Source organism: Suricata suricatta, chromosome 10, assembly GCF_006229205.1.
Source record: "Suricata suricatta isolate VVHF042 chromosome 10, meerkat_22Aug2017_6uvM2_HiC, whole genome shotgun sequence".
Lineage (NCBI taxonomy): Eukaryota > Metazoa > Chordata > Mammalia > Carnivora > Herpestidae > Suricata > Suricata suricatta.
The window spans coordinates 40,149,398-40,172,613 of record NC_043709.1 but is presented as its reverse complement, the minus strand read 5'-3'; the positions used below and the strand labels follow the sequence as shown (position 1 = coordinate 40,172,613).

General features: G+C 39.1%; 1 long non-coding RNA gene across 4 annotated transcripts in view; it reads left to right on the top strand.

The window, feature by feature from the left end:
• The window catches only part of LOC115303364, a 112,416-nt gene that overhangs the window by 29,331 nt on the left and 59,869 nt on the right, over nt 1-23,216 (top strand). The window contains exon 4 of one of the 4 annotated variants that reach the window (XR_003913998.1): nt 14,325-14,382. The exons of the other annotated variants lie outside the window; for them this stretch is intronic. This is a non-coding gene — a long non-coding RNA (uncharacterized LOC115303364). Of the gene's footprint in view, nt 1-14,324; nt 14,383-23,216 lie in introns of those variants that run through there. 4 annotated transcript variants of the gene reach the window in all.

The window sequence follows — 23,216 nt, the reverse complement described above, 5'->3', positions numbered from 1 at the left end:
ACCCAATGGCCAGAACTTCATCACAAGACCACATCTAGCTATAAGGGAAATACAGTATTTACTGAGTGTTTTATGCCTACCTAAATTTTTTATTATTCTTGAAGAAGAGGGAAATAGTGTTTGTGATAGCTGCTAGTCTTAGCCATGGTGTAGGATATTCACAAAAATATTTTACCTTAATATTTTGGGGGGGCTGAGCTGACAATGATGAAGGCTATTAAGAGTTCAGTTCAAAGAATTCAAATATCTGATATAATCCCTGTCCCTGTAAGTTCCACCAAGAGTCTACAGCCTCACCAAGAGAGACAGGAATATAAACCAATTATTTAAATATAAAATAAAAATTTAAGTTAAGTATACACAAAATGAAATAGAAGACAAGCATGGAGAATTGATCCAGATCTGACCTCTTTGAAGATATTCTCATAGAATAACAATGATGAACTAAGTCTCTCAAAAGAATAAACATATAAAGAGCTACAGAAATTAAATGTTAAAACAATTTTCAACATAATCCATAACTAATAACTGTAGTTTAATTCCTTCATTGGAATACTAAACTCATCAGTAGTCCTGGCAGTGTTCTCAGGGACATTTTCGGTGGGTCAGCAGCACCCCAAAAGCAAACAACACATTCCATTTTTGCTACTCCTGGTGCCAAAGCACTTCAGGAGCTAGGCCTGGGCAATGTGGATCTCCATCTGTCTTTTGAAAGAAAAAACATCAGGAGTCTGTTCTCTGGGTTATTTCCAGCAAAGGAAAATGACACTTAGGAAAAGAATCAGTTGTCCTCCTGGTTTCACTGGCTCTTGATCCCACCTGCTAATACAAGATCTCAGTGTTCTGTAAAGACCCTCTCAAACCAAGAATTTATAAAGGTCCCCAGGGTGTGTTTCCAAACGGGTGGTCAGTTAACCTACAGAAACAGCCATTTTCTTTCCATTCTCTCACCTCTACTGAGCATGTCAAACTCCTCTAGAGAGAGCCAGTCTTGAGACCCTGCTCTCACTTCCACTGGCCATGTCTGCTGGGCAATACAGATTCCTCATAGTTGATACTTCTAATAGAGTGAAGCCCTGGAGGTGCCAGTCATGTATACAAATTGTCTCTCCTTTTTGACATTTGCCAAAAGAGTTCTGGTGCCTCACACATTTTTGTGAATAAGCAATTTTTAGAGGTTTTCTCGACTAGCCATCCCCACCTTCTATGTGGAATGTAAGTCTTTGGGGCCTGATCTGATGGCAAGACTGGGTTGAGGGCACTATGTAGTATTCAGAACTGCTCCTCCCCTCTTACTATTCTCTTTTCTCTGGGAATGATTCTCACCAGTGCAATCCTCAGGTTGCAAATTCATGAAGCCCCACCCTTGTTCCTCACCAGAAGAGCCCTGAAATGTCTGAATTGCACTTGAGTTCAAAGTGGGGCACCTTCCAACAGCAAGTAAAGGAAAGAGAAGGCACATATTAAATTACACTCCCTACTTCCTGACATTGACTGTGAGCCACAACTCCTCCCCCAACCTAGCCACAAATAGGAAATTTCATTGGAATCCCTGAAGCCCATCTCTTTGCTATTTGAGCACAGAACAGTCATCTAGAGATGTGCAAAAAATTTAAATACTCAGTGCGATAAAATTTAAGAACTACCTCCTGATGGTTTTCCCTTTGCCAAATGCCATTTTGTAGAAGGGAAGAATGATGTGCTGTGTGGACAGTTCCTTTTGGGCAGGAAAGGGTAATAGAAAGCCTTTCCTGTATTAGATGAGGGGAGAAAAAGGAAGCAAAGGTTACTCCATTGGGTGGGAGAGTCCAAGCACCATAAGAGAAAACTAGCAGTTCACTTCCCTGAGCCAACAAAGGCTGGGAGGCAAGAAACAGGGGATTTCAAATGCTCTTCTTTTTCATGCTAATGGACCCTTCGGGTGGGTGGTGCTGATGAGGGCAATTTTCTGCAGAGATAATTGTCTGTTTTTTTTGTTTTGTTTTGTTTTAATAATCTGTATGCACAACAGTGGAGTTTGAACTTGTGACCCTGAAATCAAGAGTCACTTGCTCTCCTGCTCGACCAATTGAGCCAGCCAGGTGCCCCCTTGGTCTCTGATTCTAGCCAAAGCTGTTGGTATCTGGCTCTTAACAGCAGCTTACCCTTTTATCCCTGGAATTAATCTGAATGATGCAACAATAGAGTAAATCCCCATTGCTTTAATAACATGGATTCATGACTTTTACCAGCAGCTTAATTCATGCTGGCAAGTAAAAATTGCTTCACTTCTTAGGTGATTTTAGAAGTGAATTACTCAGAGAGCATCAGCTCTAACTCCCAAGGGGCAGCCTATTAACATTGTGCCGAAAGGCAACAGATGACAGCAGCGAACTATGAACGGTGACTATGCAGTCACCTTAGAGCCCAGCTTCTGTGGCCATTTAACCATGTATTATTCTGCTGCACAATTTTTTCCAAAGAGATACTCCATGGTTCATTTAGTGGGTAAAGACAACAAGAACCCTTAGCTGGAAAGGAAATGATGATTTAATAGTTAGCCTTATTCCTAGTGAGGGAGAAAAACCTTGTGTTCATGAATTTAGCACTTAGAGCTGAATACGTAATCCCTGTCATAGCAACGAAGAACAATAAAAGCAATTCTACCTGTTCTGGAGCCTTCCTTTCCCCCCAACCCCTCTCTGAGGATTATCCTGAGGATTACAAAAGACTACTGGATGCTTTTTAAGATGGGAAATCTGAATCCTTTAAATAGAGAGAAGAGATAATGGTCTCTAAACCTCATCAATCTATATTCCTTAAATAGAATTAGAATGGCTTCCTGTATAGAAAAATGTTTACTGAATGAAATTTTATTACCTGAATATTGAATTCAGTGACACCAAGGGCATTCCTTTGTAGACAAAAGTCCTGCCCAGGTTTGATTTCTATCCTTTTACTAAGTTAAGTGCAATTCAATATCACCTTAGAAGTACTGTTCAAAAAAATTTTGGGGGGATGGATCTTTTTTTTTTTTCTTAAGCCAGTTGAACATTTCTTTTGGAGCTCTAGTTCCTTTTATACACTTGCCCTTTATACCCACTAGTAAGGAGAGGCTTACTAAGGTCCATCGTCAGAGGGAGCATGCCTTCTACAGACACATAGGGATGAGTATGATAAGGAAGTCTCCTCTTTTGGATTCTTTTCTTTCCTGATGTTGACACTGCTTCTTCCAACATTTTTTCATCATGGTCTGAAAAGCAGTGATTTGGGGGGACATTAAAACTCGTGAAAGTAAGTCACTACTGGGGATGGTACTCAGGAGACACAAGCGTAGTGCCCGCTTGTAACTTCTGATGCCTTCTCCTTTCTTCCCTCCCTTCAGGTAAGCAAACCCAGACGTTAATCATCTGTCCTGTCTAGCATTGGTTTAGTGACTAGAGAGCTGGAATGGTTCACTCTAATTCAAATTTTGCTTTGTTGTGATAACATAAGTTTGCCCTAAATATTTTGAGCTATTTTGAATTGCTGGGGGAGGAGGAACAAGTACTCAAAACGAGATTAATATTTAATGTGCATGCTGTGGATAAAATTATATCTGGATTCACAAAACATTTGCATTTGTGTTCAACTGATAACAGATTTCTGATATTTCTTTAACTGCCTGTGGTTTGAGCAGTCGTATTTGAAATCCACTTCTTTCATGTCTCCCTTTGTTGGCTCACCTAAGCTAACTGGAGATTTACTCTTAATGAGTCTAATTATGTCCAAAAAGTCTCTCCTAAGAGCCTGAAATTCAGTCATTTGCACCATCCCCAGGACTATATTGGCCCTGGGAAACTTTTTTTGTTTCTCTACTCTGTCTTCTTTCTCCTTCTCCATTTTTTCCTGCTTCTTCTTCCCCTTTGGTTCCTTTCTCTCCCTTATACTCTGTTCTGTGGGGAGTGTAGATTGCCACTACTTCCACTGCTTGGACCTTTGCTCTCCTCCTAGATTCTGCATTACTGACTTAGATTGCATTCCTCCAGGTCGGTGGGACTTCTTGGCCTTCTTGGGCAGGTGGAACTACATATTGCTCCAACATGGAGACTTGTGATTTGGGGAGGAAATAATGGGAGTCTAACCTGTGTTCCCCAAAACCAAATCCAGTACTCTTATCAGAAAACAAGGCTTCCTGGGGTGCCTGGATGGTTCAGTTAGTGAGCATCCAACTCTTGGTTTCAGCTCCTGTAATGATTCCAAGGTCATGGGATCAAGTCCTGCATTGGGCTCCACGCTGAGTGTGGAGTGTGCTTGAGATTCTCTCTGTATCCCTTTGCTCCTTTCCCCTGCTTGCATGCACTCTCTCTCCCTAAAAGAAGAAAAGGAAGGAAAAAAAGGAAGAAAGAAAGAATAAGGCTTCCATCTCTGTGGTTTGCTTGGGCAAAGTAGACTTTTCAAAAATTTAAAACCATGTCTCTAATACATGGAATGGGCATTGTGAGAGATTTGTTTAATCACTAATGAAGGAGACAATAAAAAGGGAATGCTGGTTCACAGAGCATTTAAATAAATGGGTATTTAAAGACATTAGGAAAAAATTACTAGAATAAGGTTGTTGGGTTACGTATAAAACTGGTTAATATCATACAAAGCAATAAAACCATAAGTTTGGGATAATTCTTCCCGTAGACAGAGATCATTTACATCTCTCCCAGAGGAAAAAAAAAATCTGTAAGTTAAGATGTGACTTCTCAGAATCTGGGTTGTTTTTTTTTTAGTCCATGCTAGGTGGTGAGTCAAACAAAGGTATATTCTCCTAGATAACTAAATAATCCTTGAGTGGTTTTGTTAAAATGTTAATATTAAAAGGGCATGTTGCTTTTCCTTTGCCTTTTTTCTAAGTTTTGGATTTTTTCCTTTTTTTTTTTTAAGTTTATTTATTTATTTTGAGAGAAAGGGAGCATTAGCAGGAGAGGGACAGAGAGGGGGAGAGGGAGAGAATCCCAAGCAGGCTTTGTGTTGTCAGGGCAGAGCCCAACATGGGGCTCAATCTCACAAACTGAGGGACCATGACCTGAGCTGAAATCAAGAGTCAGACTCTTAACCGACTGAGCCACCCAGGCACTCCCTGGATATTTTTTTCTTAACACCTCTTTCTTTGTTTTATTTTATTTTGTTTAAAAAAATTTTTTTAACATTTATTTATTATTGAAAAACAGAGACAGATGCATGAGCATGGGAGGGGCAGAGAAAGGGGAGACCTAGAATCCAAAGCAGGCTCCAGGCTCTGAGCTGTCAGCATAGAATCCAATGCGGGGCTCAAACCCACAAACTGTGAGATCATGACCTGAGCTGAAGTCGGACGCTCAACTGACTGAGCCATCCAAGCCCCCCTTTCCTTTACTTTAAAGTAGCCTAGGTGCAGAGATTAAATACCCAGGGCTGTGTGATTTAGTTACATATGGTAACTATTTCTCAACACATCTCCTCTAAAGCTGTGATGACCTGCTTCATGAGGTGGTCCACTGTGGGCCAAGGTATTGTGGAAGTGTGGTGGGGAATGCAAAAATGACACATAAGTTATCTCTTTGTCATATCAATATTTTACCTTTAAAATTTTGTTATAAAGGAGCCAAGTTTTGAAGATTATGCTCAAGCAGAACACATGTTACCACTATATTTGGTCTGGTAGGTAGGTGAGAGAAGTATGCAGGTCTTTATTCAATAAAAGAGCATGAGCATGTTTCAAGTGCCTACATAGTGAAACAGCTAGAGAAGCAAATCATTTCTAGGTGTGGTAATTCAGATATGCTTTTGCTGATAAAAAGGGAAAAAAAAGGAGGAAAGAAAAGAAGGAAGGAAAGAAGGAAATTAAAATTCCAAACAACTTATAGAAACTATCAGTTGATATTTAGAGTCTTTATTGTATTCAAACCCTAAGTGTCTCATTGAGAAACAAAACAAAACTAACAATTTTTGAGCTGGGTTTCAGGTAACGCTCAATGACAGCTTCTTATGACAGCCCAAGCCAGCTGCAGGGTACAAGATCACAAGTCAAGCCTGTGTGGTGGCCCCTTTAAAAACTGAAGCCTCTGAAGATGACGGATAAAAAGAAAGTCTTATTTTTATAGGATCTGCAAAATCTAGATGGTACAAGATCTCATGTGCCACACCTAGCAGAGTGCTGGACATGTAGTCGAAATTGAATCATTGTCGCTTTCCTTGAACCAAATATGCTTACAGGCACTTAGTTGTGACTTCCAGACACCTAGAGTAGGAGAGACTGAACACAGATAAAGCAAATTCTGTCTCCTCTGCCCTCTGCAGTTAACTCTTGTGTAGATGCTTGGGGTAGAGGAAGGAAGCAGAGCAAAGTGGTGCTGGAAGTTCAAAGCCAAAATGTGTGCATGACAAAGGTGAAATTTGGTCCCAGAACTGGAAGTGCCTGTGAGAAGCAGTTATTTGGTAATACCACAGTGTTTCCAGAAGTAGCCTTTGCCAAGTCTGTGCCAGAGGAAGGCTCCTCTCTGTGAGGCTCTGGAGAATGCCAGGACTTGGGGTTGGCCTGGCCATGACTCAACAGTAAAACAAAGAGAGCTGTGATACTCTGGTTTTCACAATTCAACGTAGAGGTTAAAGAATATGGTCTTTGCAGCCAGACAGTCTGAGTGCACATTTCAATTCCTTAGTTAGGATTTGGAACCACAATGTCCAGATTAAAATCCTGGTTTAGCTACTCATTATTTCCTCTGTGACCTTAGACAAGTTCCTTAACTTCTCTGTGCCTCTGTATGTCTATCATAAAATGGGGATAGTCAGTGACTATCTAATTGGCTTCTTTGTGAGAATTAAATGAATTAATAGATGTAAAGTGCTTACAGAATGCTGGGCATGATATAAGTGGTAGATAAATGCTTGGCCTTTCCTTTCTACTAGCTTAACTTAAACACCATATGTAGGGGTCAGAAACCACGTACAGCTAGCTGAAGCCAAGCCAGAAAAGGTGGTGGGGGTTATTATAAGGATATAACGATGACTTATAAAAACCTAAGGACAAGAATGAAGATGGGCCTCTGATGAAGACATAGGCACTGAAATGCCATCATAATATTTTTGTCCAATGCCTTTACCCCCAGGTTTTAATCAGTAATTGAATTTGGAGTGTAATATGATCCAATAACATATTTTTCCCCATTTGGATGACTAAATGTCTGAGTACTACTTATTGAATATCTTTGTCCTTTTCCCACTGACCTACAATATCACCCATATAGCATGTCAGAAACATTACATGTGTGGACTTCTACTTCTAGGTTCTTCATTTTATTCATTGGTTGTCTATTCCTATGTCAATATAATATTAATTAATGGTTTTATAGTAATCTTGATATCTGACAACAAAAATTTCCATAATTTGTATTCTTTTTTTCCAGGAGTGTCTTAGCTGTGTTTGGGACTTTCTTCTTTGGGATAGTTTAAAAATATAGGTGTAGATTCTTTAAATACTTCCTGTTGAGAGGTGGGATCTATGTTTCTTCCCCTTGTCACATAGCATTACTTCTGTTGTATTGTATTGGTTGAAGCAGTCACAAGCTTACCCATTTAAAGTGTTATCCTGGACTAGAAAAGTACATTAGTGAGACAATTGGTAAAAATTGAATAAAGTTTGTAAATTAGTTTATAGTACTTTATCATTTTAGTGTTAATTTCATGGTTTTAGTCATTGTACTATGATTAGGTAAATGTTAACATTTGGGGAGAACTTTAGAACACCGTAACTCTGATCACCTCCCTCCTGATTATGATGATCTTTTGTCCATTATTTTACCCTTTTAAAAAACCCTCTACAATACCATTACCAGCCAAAGTAATGTTGAAAAAGAACACTAAAGCTGGAAGCATCACAATCTCAGACCTCAAGCTGTATTACAAAGCTGTAATCATCAAAATTGGCATGGCATTTTGGTATGGTATTGCTACTGGCACAAAAACAGACACATTGATCGATGGAACAGAATAGAGAACCCAGGAATGAACCCACAATGTATGGCCAACTAATCTTCAACAAAGCAGGAAAGACTACCCAGTGGAAAAAAACAGTCTCTTCAGCAAATGGTGTTCAGAAAACTGGACAACAACAGGCAGAAAAGTGAACCTGGACCACTTTCTTACACCACACACAAAAATAAGCTCAAAATGGATGAAAGACCTAAATATAAGACAGGAAACCATTAAAATCCTAGAGGACATGACAGGCAGAACCCTCTTTGACCTTGGCTGCAGCTACTTACTACTTGACATGGATCCAGAGGCAAGGGAAATAAAAACAAAAATGAACTACTGAGATCTCATCAAAATAAGCTTCTGCACAACAAAACTAAAAGGCAACCAATAGAATGGGAGAAAATATTTGCAAATGACATGTCAGATGAAGAGTTAGTATCCAAAATCTATAAAGAAAATTACCAAACTCAACACCCAAAATACAAATAATTCAGTGAAGAAATGGGCAAAAGACACAAATGGACACTTTTCCAAAGATGACATCCAGATGGCTAAGAGACACAGGCGAAGGTGCTCAACATCACTCATCATCAGGGGAACACGAATCAAAACCACAATGAGATACCACCTCATACCTATCAGAATGGTTAACATTAACAACTCAGGAAATAATAGATGTTGGCAAGGATGTGGAGAAAGGAGAACCTTTTTGTGCTGCTAGTGGGAATGCAAACTGGTACAGCCACTCTGGAGAACAGTATGGACGTTTCCCACCAAATTAAAAATCAAATTATTCTACAACTTAGCAATTGCACTACTAGGTATTTATCCAAAGGATACAAAAATGATGATATGGGGGCGCCTGGGTGGCTCAGTCGGCTAAGCCTCCGACTTCGGCTCAGGTCGTGATCTCACGTTCGTGGTTTCGAGCCCCGCATCGGGCTCTGTGCTGACAGCTCAGAGCCTGGAGCCTGTCTTCTGATTCTGTGTCTCCCTCTCTCTCTGCCCCTCCCCCACCATGCTCTGTCTCTCTTTCTCTGTCTCAAAAATAAATAAAACATTAAAAAAAATGATGATATGAAGGGGCACATCCACCCCTATGCTTATAGCAGCACTATCAACAATGGGCAAATCATGGAAAGAACCCAAATGTCTATCAACTAATGAATGGATAAAGAAGATGTGGTGTGTGTGTGTGTGTGTGTGTGTGTGTGTGTGTGTACACACACATATATATATATATATATACACAATGAATTTACTCAGTGATCAAAAAAATGAAATCTTGCCATTTGCAACAACATGAATGGAACTAGAGCATATTATGCTAAGTGAAATAAGTCAGAAAAGATAAATATCATATGATTTCACTCATGTGGAATTTTAGAAACAAAACAGTGAACATAGGAGAAGGGAAGGACCAAATAGGTGATTAAGGAGGGCACTTGTTGGGATGAGCACTGGGTGTTATATATGAGTGATGAATCACTGGATTCTACCCCTGAAACCATTACTATGCTAAATTTAACTAGCTCGGATTTAAATAAAATAAAATAAAATACCTCAACAAACTAGATAATAATATTTGTTTTTCATAGACAATATTTAAATAGCTCTAGATGTTTACCAGTGTCTTTGCTTGCCATTTGTCTTGCATCTCAGACCCTTCTTCTGGGATCATTTTCCTTTTAAGAATACACTTTAAAAATTTCTGTGGTATAAGTCAATAAATCATTTGTAATATCTGATTATTATTCTCATTTGAACAATGAGGCAAATACATGAAGTAATTTGTGTGGTGAAAAGACCCCTGAGCTGGGCATATATTAATATAAATATTAGTTTCAGCTTTGCTACCAATGGTTAAACTCCTGTGAGCCTCAACTTCCTTGCACTTAAACTGGTGATTGCTACATGTCTCCCCAACTGTAAAATGATGCTCACAGTCAGATAAACTTTTAAAATGAAGTATTTTTTTATTTTTTAATGTTTTTATTTATTTTTGAGACAGAGAGAGACAGAGCATGAGAGGGGGAGGGGCAGAGAGAGGGAGACACAGAATCTGAAGCAGGCTCCAGGCTCTGAGCTAGATGTCAGCACAGAGCCCGACGCGGGGCTCGAACCCAGGAGTGTGAGATGTGACCTGAGCTGAAGTCGGAGGCTTAACCGACTGAGCCACCCAGGTGCCCCTAAAATGAAGTATTGACCTTTCTGTCTTTATCACTTATGTGCAACTTCTCTCAAAAAGTACAGTTGCGATAGAAGATTCATAGATGATAACTTGGAATCTTTCTATAAGTATGGAAATGTGAGATATTTACTCAATTTTCCATTATTAGACATTTTCCCCATAAAGATCTGCTGTGCATGTAAAAATGTCAGGTATTAAAGAGGACAAGTCTTACATGTCTTCTCTCAAAAAACAAAACACTGCATTCTCCTAAAAAGAAAATGAAGCCAGTTTACCTCCCTCTAAGTAGAAATAATGAACAAAAAGTAATGAGATTCCCTGAAATATTACTGTAGATACAATTAAATATGAAAGAACTCAGAAAAGTCACATCTTTGAATCAAGGAAGCTTTGTGGTAAGCTCATCATAATTTTCCATCTCATGTTCCTTAGAGGGCTAGCAATGAATATTTCCTGATGGATTTCTTTTTCCCTCTGCATATTTATGACTCTTTCTGTCTACAATGAATTTTATACATATTTTTCTTATTAAAAATGTTCCCTATACTTTAGTCAGCTTCTCCAACCAGGCTTCAGACAGAACTTGAATGTGGAAATGGTTCATCTCCAATGGCCTTACTGCCTCTCTTTACTTAGAAAAGAGAGCATCTCTTCTCCAGAGGTACTTTCTAGTCCTTCTTTCCTTTTCCTTTCTTCAATCAATTAAAGCTAATTTCACAGAAACAGAATAGAATATTGGTTGCTATGGGCTTCAGGGAAGGAGAAATGAGGTGATATTGGTCAAAGGTACTAGTTTTCAGTTCTAAGAAGAGTAAGTTCTGAGGATTAAATATACAGCATGGTGATTTTAGTTAATATAGTATTGTAAACTTGAAAGTTGCTGGGGGTAGATGTTAAGCATTTTCACCACACGTACACAAAACTACTTTAACTATGTGATGGATATATATATTATCTTCATGTTGGTAATTATTCTACAATGTGTATGTATATCAAATCATCACACACTTCAAATATGTACTATTATATTTGTCAATTATTTTTCTGTAAAGTTTAAAAAACTAGAAGAAAGGATATAATTGCAGTCATTTGACAATTTACTGTGAACTTGAGTTAATAGGTTACATTCCCTGAAAGTATCTGTATCTTACTATCTATAGCTTTATTATTAATTGCAGAAACACAAGTTTTATCTTTCTGGTGATGATATATTATGATCTCTCCAGTTCCAGGCATCAGAAAAGTCTATATGGTGATGGGGTGCCTGGGTCGCTCAGTTGGTTAAGCATCTGATTTTTGATTTTGGCTCAGGTCATGATCTTACGGTTAATCAGTTCAAGCCCCACATTAGTGCAGAGCCTGCTTGAGATTCTCTTTCTCTGCCCCTTCCATGCTCATGCTGTCTCAAAATAAATACATAAACTTAAAAAATATATTTTTAAAAAGTCTATATGGTAAGACTTTTAAAATTTTGTTCTGACTCTTGTAGGAGTGGGGGGTATGGGAGGGTGTTCCCAACATGGCATCTCATGGCACGTATAGCCCAGCACAGCCCTGTCCCTCCTGCACTTGACGTGTGAGCAGAGGCTGAACTTCCTCAATATCTGGGGAAGATCTCTTTTTCCTTTTTTTCCTCCTGTGTATTTGGTGAGAACATTTCTACAGAGAATAAGTCATAGGATCTTAGAATTTGAGAACTGAAATTCATCAACTTTTTTCTCCTGTCTCATGATGTTCATTGGTACAAATCATCTTATAAATACATTCTCTCAAGGAAGAGGGGATAAGCATCCCCTGGTGGACTCTTATCCAAACAAACCTCCTCAGTACCCAGATGGGGAAGGGAGGGTAGCTGGATCAAATCCTGTCTAGTGGGAAAACCTTATACAACAGAGGGGATCTTCTTTAAGATAAAGAATACCCAAATATGAATGACACAACAGGTAAACAAGAAAATATCTACTTACAATGAGAAATTCACAGTACATAAATTTTTAAAAGCTGGTAACTATCACAAATACTACAAAATACAAAAAATATAATAATAATCTTATTAACCATTTGCTCAACACATCTCTGTTATTCTTTCCTAACTTTTTTGGCTGCATACTTGTTAATCACCTCCCCAAATGATAATTTTGTAATATTTTCTAATTGGAGAGAATTGAAAGGTAATTTGATCTTTCCTCCAATATGGTTGACCAAAGTTTGTTTTTTATTATAGTTCTTAGAAAGGTTTTTTTTTTCAGTTTTATAATTCTGATTAGTAGGATGTGCAAATTTTTAGGATTGTCAAATATAAAAAAAACTCTATCATGTTTCTTTCATGCATAAACTTCAAGCTACTCAGGGGATTTAAGCTTTCTTGAGTAATAACTAAGTTTATATTTTTTAAATTGATGTGTGCCATTAACTACTTTATCATCAATGTTCTCATTGTAATTGGGTAGAATGAGTTTTATGTTATTTTCATAAATATCAACATTTTATACTGTCACAGTCTAGGTCCAATCAGGAGAGAAAACCACACAATAATTTGATAGGAAAAGTTTAATAAAAAGAATAAACTAGAAATAATATAGAATATAGAAATAGCAAATGATAAAGGCAGCTACTACCTTCAGGGGTGAGATAGAGCATCTCAAACCCCCTCACCCACAGTCAAGACAGGTATATTGTCTGGCTGTGATGCACTGAATGGCAGAGAAATTGCTGTGGTGCCCCCTGGCGGAAGTAGCTGGGCATCTGCATACGGAGTGCCTGTGAAAGCTGATGGCGGGGCTACGTCCCACCTGAGGCACGCCCTAACAAAACTGCCCCCGGGGCTTGCCGGGAAGGGCAGGGGCGGAGCTACAAGCCACTTTGTGCGGCTGGAGCTGGGTACCGGAGAAGCTACAGGCTCTATAGGAGCCAGATGGTGGAGAACCGTACACTGTGGGAGACTGATGCTAGAGAAGCTGCTAGCAGAAGTCTTGCTGCTGCAGGAACCTGCCTGGCCACACCGGAATTAGGAAGCAAACCTCTTTTCCTCCTGCAGTGCTTCTCCAGCACCCTCTACTGACAAAGACTCGATGCTAGCTAGGAAAGAAAAATTATTTTAAGGGCCTACATCCCCTTTTAAAAGAGCAGACAAAAAAGGGTGATTTGAAACTGAGAGGCAGTACATCAATAACCACACATCTATCAAATAAGTGAGAAATGTGAACCTTTCTCCAAGTGATCAACTTCTTTTAATGAAAGCATCAAACTAAGAGTCTGATTTTTTTCTTCCTTTTTCTTAACAAAAGTTACTGCTTTTGTTATGCTTTAAAAAAATCTTGTGACCATTTGCCTCTCCATGTTAGAATAATTGCTATTGGTTTTATTGCTATTCCTTATCCCTTTTGTTTCATGTTGCATTAAATTTTTACCAAGATTTTTATCAGCTCTTTAATAAATGAAAAAAAGTTTTTAATGTTTTTTTATTTATTTTTGAGAGACAGAGAGAGATAGTGCAAGTAGGGGAGGGTCAGAGAGAGAGGGAGACACAGAATCTGAAGCAGGCTCCAGGCTCTGAGCTGTCAGCACAGAGCCCGACATGGGGCTCAAACCCACGAACCATGAGATCATGCTGAGTGGAAAGAAATAGTGGTTACATATCTTATTTTTCCCAATTTTAGAAAAACATATAACCACATAAAAACATGTGATCATGTAAAATTACATAGCTACATAGCAGCAGAACCTGACCACCAGTTCTTTCTTTTTTCCATCTTATTAAACTCTCTGGTCTACTCTGCTCACTTTTTAAAAAACAGAGCTTAGGGACATCTTGGTGGCTCAGTCTGTTAAGCATCCTGCTTCGGCTCAGGTCATGATCTCACAGTTTGTGCGTTCAAGCCCCGCATCAGGCTCTGTGCTAACAGCTTAGAGCCTAGAGCCTGCTTCGGATTCTGTGTCTCCCTCTCTCTCTGACATTACCCTACTCATGCTCTATTTCTCTTTGTATCAATAATAAATAAATATAAAAAAAATTTTTAAAAACCCAAAAAACAAAAAGACCCAGAGTTTATATACCATTCAAGGCCATGGTGGGTCTAGGCCTGTTCCCCACTGCTCCTTAGCTCCTGACTTTCCAGACACTTTGGATCCATTCCACACCACATCCTGGCCCCTGTTCTTTTCCTAGCCCATGATCTGAAAATTTTCCAGAATTCAGAAGCAAGCAGGTATTGCAAATGAGAGGAGCAGCTGGATTGGGAAAGGAGGATTTATGAAGAAGAGGAGAGACATTTCCGTCTGAAAAGAATCCTGTTGCCAGGCAGAAATATCCACCCAACACAATTATATCTTCTGATTTTTCAAGGGAAGGTAAAATGTAGACTTTTTTGTGAAATCTTCCAAATATTAAAGATTGGCAGTTAATTTTAAAATATTTAAAACACTGTGGGTCAGTTTTCATGTGGAGTAAATCTGACATCTGAAAGACCACTCAGCCAAAAGTGGCCATCTTCTACCCTCCACTCCCACCTTCAAATTACGTGGTCTTGCTTTATTATAATAATAGCACTTATTGCTACCTAATATTTATTTATTATTGGACACACACATGCTCCTTGCAAAGACAGCTCTGCAAGGTCTCTGTGTAAATTGTTTACAGATGTATGCCTAGCACTAAGAAGAGCACTAGACATCCGATACACTCAGTATGTCTTTTGAATGAATGAATGAATGATTTGTGATTTAATGCTTTTGAACTGGCCATCTTTCTTATTTAGAGAGAAAGAGAGAGAGAGAGAGAATGAGCAGGGGAAAGGCAGAGAGAGAAGGGGGACAGAGAATCTGAAGTGGGTTCCATGCTGATAGCAGAGAGCCCAATGCAGGGCTCAAACTTACGAACTGTGAGATCATGAGCTGAGCCGAACTCAGATGCTTAATCAACTGAGCCCCATTATTTCTTTCCAATATGAGTAAAAGGGTATTCCCTGTGGTCCTTGGAACACTGGCAGCACTTTCTGCTTCTGTCTAGGTCCCAAACTGACAGGAGAGGAAAAGCAAACATAATTATCTTTATAACCATTTCAAAAAGGCATAAAGTTTTTAATATGAAACAATTTAAATCAAGATTTTTTAAATGTACATTTCAATTAAATTTTATTTAAATTTTTATATTTCAGTTCAGAATGTCAGTGTGTTGATCAAAAATACAAAAGATAACTGATAGAAAATACATTAAACATAAAAATCCAAAGTTATTCTAGTCCCATGAAAGTGGAGGGGTTTTGTTTTTGTTTTTTTTCAAGTTTATTTATTTTGGGAGAGAGAGAATGTGCATGAACACTTTCTTTCTGCAGGGGCAGAAAGAAGGAGAGAATCCTAAGCAAGTTACACATCATCAGCCTAGAGCCTGACATGGAGGTTGAACTCATGAACCTTAAGATCATGACCTATGCCAAAATCAAGAGTTGGACGCTTAACAAACTGAGCCACCCAGAGACCTCATTTGTTTGTTTTCTTTCAATGTGTTGATATAGGTGATTCTTATTACAGGAGTGGAAGTTTTAAGAAACTGAGGTTTGATGAAATATCTTGCATCTAGTCTCCTAGTTTGCTGTTTTATAATATTCACATATTGATTATAGAGCCAGATAGCATATATAGGTTCCATTATTTTTAAAACAGAGCCTGGAAGACCAAAACGTTCATTTTGTCTTCCTTTTTGGGAATCTAGGACAAAAGACTTTTTCTATTTCCATTGGTTGGAATTTATCAAAAGAGTTTTAAGGCCAAAGATTTACATTTGCTATGCTTAAATTGGTCTCTTTATAACTGAAGACCAATTCGTAATATTGTATCTTGTGTGATTAGAACTCATGGATGACACCTATCATAAGAAAGGACAGTTCAAATGCTGAGCATCTGTGGCTAGTTCTCCAGCACTAATCAGAAGAGCGTATCGTCCTAGGCATGTCAGGTCTGCTTAATTTGATATAATAACCCATCATTAGGAATATGCATCTCACTCCCTTTGTTTTGATTCCCTACTCAGTGAACTGTTCTCTCTGGCTTCCCACCCACATTTGCTGCCCTAAAGCACATTGGGTTCTCAGCCCAAGCTACCCATCAGAATTACCTGGGGAACTTTTAAAAAGTAACAATGCTAGGGGCCTCTCCGGTGGCCAACGAGCCAGAATCTCTGGGGCCTGGCATAGTTGTTTTTTTTTTTTTAAGTTTATTTATTTTGAGAGAGAGAGAGGCAGAGAGAGAGAGGCAGAGGGCAGACAGCAAAGAGAGAGAGGGAGAGAGAGAATTCCAAGCAGGCTCCTCACTGCCAGCACAGAGCTTGATGCAGGGCTCGATCTCACAAAACGTGACATCATGACCTGAGCTGAAATCAAGAGTTGGACTCTTGGGGCGCCTGGGTGGCTCAGTCAATTAAGCCGCCGACTTCAGCTCAGGTCATGATCTCACAGTTCGTAGGTTTGAGTTCCACGTTGGGCTCTGTGCTGACAGCTCAGAGTCTACAGCCTGTTTCGGATTCTGTGTCTCCCTGTCTCTCTGCCCCTCCCCCTCTCATACTCTGTCTCTCTCTGTCTCAAAAATAAATAAAACATACACACACAAAAAAAGAGTTGGACACTTAACTGACTAAGCCACCCAGGCACCCCAGCATAGGTATTTTTAAAAAGGTCCCTTGGTGATCTAAAATGTAACTGAACTCTAGAGAGCCACTGACCTACAGGAGACAAAGTGCTGATTAGATTTCCCTACCACAAATCCTCTAATGGAATAAAATCCCAAATCCTTACCATTGACTACAATTCCCTATATGGCCTGAGCCTTGTCTACCTCTCTGAAGTCTATCACCTACTGCATTCCCCTTGCTTCCTATTTTCTAGCCATACTGGCTGTATTAGTTATCTGTTACTGCATAACAAGTCACCTTAAAACTTAGAGGCCAAAAACAATGAACATTTATTATCTGACAATTTCAGTAGGCCAGGAATCCAGGTAGTTTTGAACCAGGTGCCTCTGGTTCAAAGTCTCTCACAAGGCTGTAATCAAGGTATGGGTTATGACAGCAGCTTCATCTGAAGGCTCAACTGGGGAAGGATTCAATTCCAAGGTCACTCATATGGACGGCTATTCCTTACTAGTTGTTGAACTGAAGGTCTTGTTCTTCCTTGCTGGCATAGGCCAGAGGCTTCCCACATGGACCACTCCACAGAGCAGCTCATGGAAGCTTGCTTCATCAAAGCCAGTGTGTTGGGAGTCCTTAAGACCACCTTCACATCCAGGAAGGAGCTAGGAAGCACTCATGGGACTTACCATGTAGTTATACTCACACTAAGATTCATCAAAGCAATGCAGTAAGTTTACACAGCTGGATCATAAAGGAAAGAGACACAAAGAGTCTGGAGAAATCCATTTGCAGAATCCCTTCTGCTCTCACCCTCCTACAAGGACTCACACAGATCACACACTTCTCCCAGCAGAGAAAATGCAGCAGTGGTACAATGTTTCTGCACAGGGAAGCCCCTTAAAGACTCAGCAGTTGAAGATTTTATTGGGGGCTGCTCATGCAGACCCCCTCTGTCTAATGCGTACTGAAATTCCAGACTCCCAGGAGGAAAGCATATTGTTTGCACAATCAATTCTAGTTATAGTGAGCCACCCTTATCAATTAGGGAAAGTTTTATAGCAGTGGGGAACTGCTAGATGCTAGTAGCCAGCGGCACATCTTCCAAGTTAGCCTTTCTAAGGACAGCAGTCTCAGGACTGCCATGTTAACTTTTTCTCTGCAGTGAAAAAACAAGACAGTAAAAAACGCCCAAGACCAAAGACACTATCTTTTTGCAACCTAATATTTACAGTGACATTCCATTACCTCTGCCACATTTTATTCATTAGAAGCTGGTTACTACATCTAGGTGACATCAAGAGGAGGGAATTTCATAAGGGTGTGAATATCAGTAGCCAGAGATCATGGAAAGCCATCTTAGATGCTGCCTACAACACTGACCTACTTTCTATTCCTCAAACACCCCCAGGATTATTTCTGCCTTAGAGTTTAAATATAATGTTTCCCCTTTCTGGTATTTTTTCCCTCACTTAATCCAGGTTTCGATTTAAATGTCACTTCCTGAGGGAAACCTTCCCTGATTATCCAATTTAAAATAGCACACACTCCTTCCTAACCATTTTCATCCTTTTATCTTGATATATATATATATATATATATATATATATATATATATATAATATATAATAACAATTACTATTATCTTTAATTATACATTAGTTGACATAGTAGTGCAAATTGCATGACAAGTAATGATCTTGTGTGTTTTGCTCACTGTTTATACAAAGATATTGCAATACTTAACACATAATAAACACTTCAGATTCATTAAATGAATAAATGAGCAGAATTCCAGACCACCCAAAGGCAATATTTCTTAGAGGAAATAAGTATAGTTTATACACCAGACTCTTAAGAGTTTGTTTAGTCTGAGTCAACCTCCAAGAAAATAATCAACTTTGGCTAAGGTACAATATTGAGTTCCTAGGTCTGTGGAGCTGAGGACCTATCCTGGATCAAACCACATCACTGAGATAATGCCAACCTAGTCGTCTGCCCAAGCCCCCAGCCACACACCTGTGAGATGACAGCATTATCTCATCAAGAAGCTCACAACGTACCTCCTTCAAAAATATTTACTTAGGGTCCACCTGTGTCGAGCACTATACCAGAAAATAAAATCTAATTGTGAACAAGACCATCTCTGCTTTTAAAAAGCTTAAAGTCTAGTAAAAGGTCTCAGATTATCAAGATGTAATTCAGAATGTAAGTAGAACATTTCAAAAAGACATACCAATAAAGTGAATACTAAATATAGTTCTTAAATATGGAGCAAAATCACTAAATCATCATTTTATAATTCAATACATAGGGGCGCCTGGGTGGCTAAGTCAGTTAAGCGTCCAACTTTGGCTCAGGTCATGATCTCATGGTTTCTGAGCTTAAGCCCCATGTCAGGCTCTGTGCTGACAGCTTGGAGCCTGAAGCCTAGAGTCTGCTTCAGATTCTGTCTCTCCATCTCTCTCTGCCTCTCTCATCCTCTCTCTCTCTTAAAAATAAACATTAAACATTTTTAAAATAAATAAATAAAATTAAATACCTAGATGAAATTAGGGACATGTTGTTAATGATTGTTACTAATAGGCCCATGTATCGAGTACTCTCTGGTAGTCACTGTGCTGAGTACAGGTATTCAACTAAATCTTGGTAGCCAGCAACCAAAGCTAACTCTGGCTGATTACACTGTACATGTGTAATCAGTGGCTGTTGGTTGCTCCTAGATTTGCCTGAAAACCTAGAGGAACAGGCTTTCTGCTGATTTTCCAGGCATAATGGCAGACACAACACAGGGCTGGTAGAGGAAACTGCTGTCACTGTCACAAAGCAGTGGATGGCATAGTTTGCACTGATGCCAGTTCTGCATTGGAGGTGGCTTGCATGCAGTCAGGGCTGCCCATGCCAGAGTCACCTCTGCATCAGACCCCTGCATGGGGGCCACCGCAGCAACCACTGCCCTGGCCGCTGTGCCTCTAAGCCCTTCCTTCCTGTGCTGGTAACTCCTGTGCCAACAATTACTAACAGCTGCACGATGAAGCTCAAGGTTCCATGCTTGCCGTCTCCCTTCAAGAAAACCCAGGAAGTAAAGTGTGAGCACATTTAACACTTACAGGGTAAGACGATCTTTGTCCCACCCAAACTCATGAATGGGAAGTAACTTCTGCAACAGAGAATTTAAATGCTCAGAGGCCTCAAAGAATAATAGCCTTTCACTCGATCCCCTCAACAACTCTGGACATGGGTATTATTTTCCAAAAACTCAGAGTTGAGGAAATACCATACCCAAGATCACACAATTAATGAGTAGCCATGTTGGGACTCAAACTCTGGTCTGTTTGGCTCCAAAGCTGTATTCTTAACCAAAATCCTGTGCTCCCACTAGTTATTTCCTGGAAGTGTGCTTTAAGAAACTGAGACAAGTTTGCTTTATATAAACAGAATATTCCATTGATCATTCTAAATATAATCATTAATAGCTGTAAAAATTCCCTAAACATATGTTCTTGAATGTGATGATAATGTTACTAACAAATAAAACACAGTACATATTTCTTTGCAATTAATTTCTAGCAGTGGTGACAGATTTGTACTAGATTATATATATATAGAACTATCCAGACTCCACTTTGAATAAAGGACTTGTAAAACAAATAGATTATGTTACCACAATTTCCATAATTACAATGTAACCGTGATTTAGACTAACCATGATTTGAAATAGCCCCAAATTTGATTGATCTGCATTGTGACTAAACCCACAGCTTAGCATTACCCTTTTGGCAGCTGAGTGTACCTGCTGACACCGTCTAAGCGCAAGGTCTTCTGGCAGCCATTTGTCTACTCAAGCCTTTTTTGTGAGTGCCATCATCTCATCTCCATCCGCATACCAGTCACTGGGTTGTGTTAGGGATCCTGAGATAAACATGCTGTGGAAGTTACAGTGTAGGAAGGGGAGGTAGGTCAGCATGAATAGAGTTTGAGCTCAGGTGCTTTTTATCTTGCCCATTCCAGTAGTTTATACCACCTCTTCCTGGACTTTTGCTGCCTGTTTTTCAAAGAGCAATCATATGAATGAACTTTTAAAAACTTAAGTTGCGTTACACTCCCCACTCCTGCCTTGGACTTCTCCACTGTTTCCAGTTACACTTTAAACAACATCCAAACTTTTTACCACAGCCATAAGGAGCTAGGTTATCTGGCCCTTGCTTACTTCTGCAAACTCAACAAATACTCTCATTACCTACTCAATGCTGGGCACAGTGGTCTACTTCCTCATCCTTGACGTACAAAACACAAGGTTGCACTTTCCATTCTCCTTAATTGAAACCTTCTGTCCCTCCAACTTGCCCATGGGTACCTTCTTCTTGTCATTCAGGTCTCAGTTCACATGCTGCCTTTTCTTTTTTTTTTTAAACTTTATTTTTTTTAACATATGCATTTATTTTCTATCATTTACAATACAGTAGTTACAATGACACTCCAAACAGAAAAGCAAAGTAAAAAATCAAAACCCCAACTTCTATTTCATGTAATTAGACTTTTACAGCAATTAGAAGGTTAAGTAACAACTAGTTAATCACCTAATTTCACAGCTATCTGAAGTGGCAATCGTTATATAGCAGCTTATCTATGATACATTCAAGATGCATGATACAATTTATTACTTGCCCATAAGCTACAACACAGCCTGCTTAATACCTTTCCTTAAATTCCACCTCTATACTACAATATACTTGAGGTCCATGCAAAAAAGTAGCTACCTTTTATATAGGAAATGGATGATTAAGTCTTTGGTGCTGTAAAAGCAACTTCATTTAAACATAACCACCCCCACCACCAAAAAAAGAAGAGAGGAAAAAAAAAGTAAAGAAAATAATAAGGGAAAAACCCAAGACACACTTCCTAGGGGGGAAAAAAAAACACATGCTGCCTTTTCAAAGAGGTCTTCTCTGGGTCTCTGCCACCACAGCTGCACCAAGAACCCTATTTCTGACAACCTTGTTCTAATTTCTTTATAGCAGCTACCACTAAGTGAAATTATCTTATGTGTTAATTTCTTATTTATTTTAGTTTAGTCAATTGGAATATACACTATCTGATGGCAGAACCTAACTGTCTTGTTCACAAATGTTTCCTTGGTGTATAGAATGGTACCTGGCTTATCATATGCACTTAAAAAATATTTTTAAAATTTTTAGTTTATTTTTGAGAGAGAGGAAAAGAGAGAGGGAGAGAATGAGAGAGAAAGATGAGGGAGAGAACGAGAGAGAAAGATGAGTGGGGGAGGGGGTAGAAAAGGAGGGAGGGAAGAGCTAAGGAGGGAGGGAAGAGCTGAGGCGGGCTCTGTGCTGACAGCGATGATCCCGATGTGGGGTTCAATCCCATGAACCATGAGATCATGATCTGAGCCGGTCAGACAATTAACTGACTGAGCTACCCAGGCACCACCCCTCCTCAAAATATTGTTTGAATAAAGCATTGATTACAGTAATCTTTTATCTTCTTTCCCTGCCTTCACTCTTGCTTGTCCTAATCATCTACCATATTCCACCAAAGTCTTTCTAATTCATAAAATTGATCCCATTGCTTCCCCTATGAGTGGCTTATATGATGAGCTTAAAAACTTCTGAAAGTGGCCTGGACACAAATAACCCTGAGATGGTATTATACATATATGTGTGTATATGTGCATGTACTCCATTACATTTATATAATATATATCTTTTTATATCCTTTTTCCTCTACTTTTTAACCTCACTATTTTAGTAAATACTTTAAGGTGAAAAATCTTTTCCAAATTCATTTTTGTATTAGACAGCCCAGTGGGATACCCGATACTGATGAATTTGTTGATGGAATTCACTTATTTGTTACATTTTTTCTTAAGTTTATTTGTTTGTTTTGAGAGAGTGAGAATGAAGGAGGGACAGACAGAAGGAGAGAGAGAATCTCAAGCAGGCTCTGCACGACAGTGCCGAGTCAGTTCAGAGCCAGATGCGGGGCTTAAACTCACAAACTGGGAGATCATGACCTGAGCCAAAATCAAAAGCCAGACGCTTAACCCACTGGGCCACCCAGGCACTTCCTGGAACTCACTTATTTATTCATTAATTCATTTCAGCATTCAGGAAATAGTTGTCAAGCTCCGGGCTGTGTTATCAACTAAGCACTGTGTTCTGGTCACTGGGGATACAGCAGTGAACCAAAGTCCCTTTTTTAAGAAGCTTACATTCTGACAGGGAAACTGGCCATAAAATATTAAACAGTATTTTATAAAATATAAATATAATGTTGGGTAGGTCTGTGTGCCTTGAATAAAATGAAGAAATTCACTTATTCTGAGTGAATTTTTCTTTAGAAAAACAACTAGATGAAAAAATAGACCTTGCTGGGCTTATGGGCAATGAGAAGGAGAAAAAGACAGTGGGCTAAAAAAGACTG